The sequence below is a fragment of the Ambystoma mexicanum genome, chromosome 13 (genome assembly GCF_040938575.1).
Source record: "Ambystoma mexicanum isolate Mex_15411 chromosome 13, UKY_AmexF1_1, whole genome shotgun sequence".
Taxonomy (NCBI): domain Eukaryota; kingdom Metazoa; phylum Chordata; class Amphibia; order Caudata; family Ambystomatidae; genus Ambystoma; species Ambystoma mexicanum.
In genome coordinates, this window is record NC_090938.1 from 476,606,814 (window position 1) to 476,611,795 (window position 4,982).

A 4,982-nucleotide genomic window follows, 5' to 3' on the forward strand; every position below is an offset into this window, starting at 1 on the left:
ATTCCATGCATGACATCGTGGCCCATTTGATGCGTCAATGACCTTGCAGGAGGGGGGGGGGCTACTTAGCACTATCATTCCACTGACACCCTTTATTCGTCCCATACAGGTGATGCCGGGTATCCACTGAAGAGATGGCTCCTTACACCAATCCGGAACCCACAGAACCAGCATGAGGAGGACTACAACCATGCCCACTCACGTAGCCGTGTGGTCATTGAACAGGCATTCGGCCTACTGAAGGCTCGTTTCCGCAGCCTCAGCAGGTCTGGCGGGGCACTCATGTACAGCCATGAGAGGGTTTCTAAGATGGTCATGGCATGTGTCATGCTGCACAACATGTGCATACGTAGGAATGTGCCCATGCCCCCTGACGCTGTACTGCATGCACCTGAAGATGATGATGATGAGGGTGGGGATGTGGAGGCACCCCAAGGAGTCCATGAGGCACAGGATGCACGTGCAATCCGACAGAGCATCATAGATGCATGCTTCTAGCAACCACGCATGGTGCCTATTACACGGAAAGGGGACCTGTGGCACTGTGTGTGTGTAGTACAGGCACATAGTGGACTGTACGCCTATGAAGGCCTCGTACGCAAATATCAATGTCCACACATGTCATTGGATGATAATGAAGTGCTGTATTGTTAATGTGATTTGATTCATACACCCTATGGACCCGCCACCCAGTGAAGCCCAACACACCCCCTCCACCCTACTTCCTCCCCCCCCAACACCAGTGTCCAAATATGCATGCTGCCCGTGGGTAGACGCTATTGCAAGCCCCCTCTACGGGTATCAGGGGCACCCCTGCCCGTGGAGCGCAGGTTCCTGCCAGATCTGCGTTGGGGGCTGCCCTGGACGGAACTTGCCACGGATGACGTCTCTGCCTGCTCGCGTCCATGCATGTCTCTGAGGGTTTGTGAGAGCTCCGAGAGCACACGGCGCACAGCAGCAAGTTCAGCACAAACGTCTTTGGACGTCGCATTCAGTTCCCCCCTCAGGCTCTCGGTGCTTTTCTCCATTTGTGCTCTCAGGCTCTCGGTGCTTTTCTCCATTTGTGCTCTCAGGCTCTCGGTGCTTTTCTCCATTTGTGCTCTCAGGCTCTCGGTGCTTCTCTCCATTTCTCCCCTGAGGCTCTCACTACTTTTCTCTATTTGTGCCCTGAGTGTCTCGGTGGATGTTTCCATGGCTGCCCTGGAACCCCCGCATTCATTCGCATGGTCCTTGAGTAGCGTGGACACTTCCTGCTGTTGCTCGATCAGCAGGTCGAGGGACTGTTGCCTCTGCTGGGCCATGGACATTTGCGGTGGTGTGACAGGGGGGCTGCTCAACACATGTTGCCTTGGCACAGGACTTGTGGGGGTTGGCCAGTCGTCGTCTTCTGGGTGCCCCTGCGTGGTTTCGTCATGGTGTAGGGGATGGGACATGCAGGGGGATTGGGAAAGGTCATGGATGGTACCTACGTCGCCAGCACTGTTTTCCGTGTCGGAGCATGCTGGCATGACAGCTGTGTCACCTATGGTGCTGCTACCACCAGAGGCAGTGCCATCAGATACGTTCTTTGGGGGGACCTGTGGTGCTGGGGTTGTGGACTTGCTGGCTGCTGGGGTGCCTGTTGCAGTCCCCTCCAGTGTGCTGGCACTTGATTCCTGCTGCTGCCGTGTCTTGATCCTTGCACCTGAGGTGGAGGCTCTTGGGACGTTGGTCCTGGCCCTCTTTGCAGGCGTGCTGGTAGGGGTGTCCTGCAGCTCGTCGTTGGTATCGGACCCTGTGGTGGAGTAAAGAGGGGCGAGCGTTAGTTATGGGTCTGTGGGATTTGGAATGGCAACGTATCAAATGCATTGGGGTGGTACATGAGGGTGATTTGGGACTGGGCCTTGGAGGTGGTCTCATTTTCGTGTGGGTTGAGGATGCATTCATTTGGCTGCCTGCAGTTAGGGGGTGCATGCTGCACATGTAGGGGTTGTTTATGGCATCTTGATTAATTTGTTTATTCATTCTGACTTTTAGAGGGCGCTGTCAGGGCAAAGTATGTATTGCACTATGGGGTCACATGGTACTGCACATGTTCGTGGTTTGTGGATTTCGCATTGTTTCTCTTGGCCAACCTACCTGATTCTCCGGATGTCGGCACTCCTTTCTCCATCCCTCCGACTCCCTCTATGCTCTCCATTCCTATGGTGGAGGCGCAGATCTCCTCCCAGGGGGTCAACTTGATGGGCGACTCTGATCCCCCCCCGGTAGCTGTGGCGATGTTCCTGTTCGCAGAAAGTATGCTGCGTACGCGGATCCGCAGGTCGTCCCACCGCTTGCGACATTGCTGTGGCGTGCGGGGTGTTGTCCCCACCGCACTTACGCGCTGTGCCACAAGGGCCCATATGGCCTTCTTGTTGGCAAGGGCCGTCCTGGTCATTTGACTGGAGAAGACGACGGCGGCATTTTCCTGCAGGGTCTCGGTCAGCACGGTCAGTTCCTCTCGGGAGAAGTGTACCTGCCGCTTGCGATCACACGCTTTCTTGGCTACCTTTCCCATATTTATTTTTTTAACTGGGGTTGCTAACGGGTTGGGATGTGTGTCAGGGTCGGATTTTTAATGGTTGTGTTGGGATTCGGATTTTATAGTTGTGCGGCGTGCTGTTTCCCGTTCCGGCCACATGCTTTTACTTCCGTTTCCGTATATTTACGGTGCCCGTAATTTGCGGTGCCCGCTCATTACGGTGCCCGCTCATTACGGTGACCGCTAAGATGGGTGGCGGTATTGCACCTGGTGCAGCGTACGGCGGCGGTAAGGGCCGTTTTGGGGTCATTTCCGCCATCGCAGCCTTTCGGATTCCGCCATGGCGTAATGCTCGTGCCCGATGGGTCGTAATTAGCCGCACTTTGCTCCTTCGTGCAATGGCGGAAACGCTATTTACGCTGTTGCGGTCCGGTCAGTCAATTTCCGCAAGGGTCGTAATGAGGGCCCATATGTTAATTTCTCTAATTTCTCAAACAGCTCCTCTAGCAGCGTCTCAGATCCGAGTATCTCAAACACAGCCATAACCTTGACCAGACCGCAACAACAATCCCAGTTTTTTCGGGGGTAAGGCAGGAGAGGCCGCAACAAATATCAAGGGCCACCTCATATGCAAACGAGGAACTAGCAGGGCCCGTCCCAAAATTGGTAGTCCCTATTTATAATTTGACTGAATACGTCTTGTCTTCAGCAGAGGAACAAGTCTTGATGAAGGGCCTGTCCTTTGTGCCGACCACTAGAGCAAGAAATTTTGAGACAGAGGGTGAGCTACAAAGGTTCTTCCAGATCATTAGATTAATATATTTTTTCAGAAATTCAACCACAACAGAGAAAGAACCAAATACCACAGGTTTGAAACCACCATCTAGATTTACACCATTTAACTCAATGGTGACCTGAGCTATAATAGCATTCGAAAATCGCATCATAGCGGAAACACAATCCCTCTTGCACACTAAAAATAATTGTAAAAACAATCTGTCTAGACAGGAAAGAGAGGCTTTTGTAAAATTAAAACAAAATGACACCTTTATAATTAAGCCAGCTGATAAAGGTGGGGGGATAGTTCTTTGGGACGAAAAGGCCTATGAAATAGAGGTTCTCAAACATCTGAATGACACGCAAGCCTATTGCAAGCTTCCCCACGACCCGACAGAGAGGCTAAAGGAAGAAATAACCAGCTTAATAAAACATGCTTTAGAAAAGGGCTGGATAGACGAAGATGAACAAGCATTCTTAGTTAACAACCATCCTACCACCCCAGAATTTAATGTCCTTCCAAAAGTGCACAAGAATCTGTCCACCCCCCCAGGATAACCCATTGTGGCCGCAATTAACTCAGTCTTCGAGCCTCTCTCAGTATATGCAGATTGGTTTTTGCGTCCATTTATATCGAAAATGCAGTTGTACATCAAAGATACAACCAGCATGATTAATACCATCACTCGTCTGTATACAAGACAAGAAGACCTGTTAGTCACCCTTGATGTAGTGGCACTGTATACGAGCATTCCGCAACAGGATTGCATAGCGGTAATGGCGAAGTATCTTGATACACGTACCACCACTTTGACTAAAGTTCCAACAGCATTTATTTTAGAATGCATACGCTTGGCACTCAAGGAGAATGTTTTCCTGTATGTCAACACTTTTTTCAATCAGCTACAAGGAACAAGTATGGGAGCCACATTTGCCCCCGATTTGGCTAATCTCTATATGGACAACTATGAGATTAATTCAATATACCATACCAACAATCCCTTCAGTGTAAACACCAAGCATGGTACAGATACATCAATGATGTATGTATGATGGAAAGGTTCCATAGTTCAACTGATGGAGTTCCACAAATGCTTAATACTAAGAATCCCTGTATTCAGTTCACCATAGAATACAGTGAGGACAGGGTGCCCTTTCTAGATATAGAAATTCTCAAAACAGATCAAGGCACATTGGAAACGGTGTTATACAAAAAACCTACTAATAAAAATACGCTATTGAACTATGCCAGCTTTCACCCAAAAAGCCTAAAAGATGGCCTTCCTTTCGGCCAGTTCCTGCGGATCTGCAGAAACTGTTCACAGGTGGCAGACTATGAGACTCATGGTAAAATGCTCAAGACCAGATTGAAAGATAGAGGTTACCCTAAATCTACGATAAAGAGGGCAAACAAAAAAGCACAACACATGTCTGAATCAGAGGCAAAAAACTATATCAGAAAAAATCACATGTGTGAGCACTTTCAGCCCCATAAGCAGCTCCCTCCGCAAAGTGATCTTGAGAAACTGGGACATGATAAAACCGGAGGACTTCAATCCCTCTAAACCACGCTTTGCCTTCAAAAGGCAAAAGAACTGAAAGGACAGTTTGGCACATACATACCCGGTCAATCCTATGGTTAATAAAGTCCAAAACACACTATGGGGTTTACCCCCCGTGACCGGTCACCACAAATGTGGCA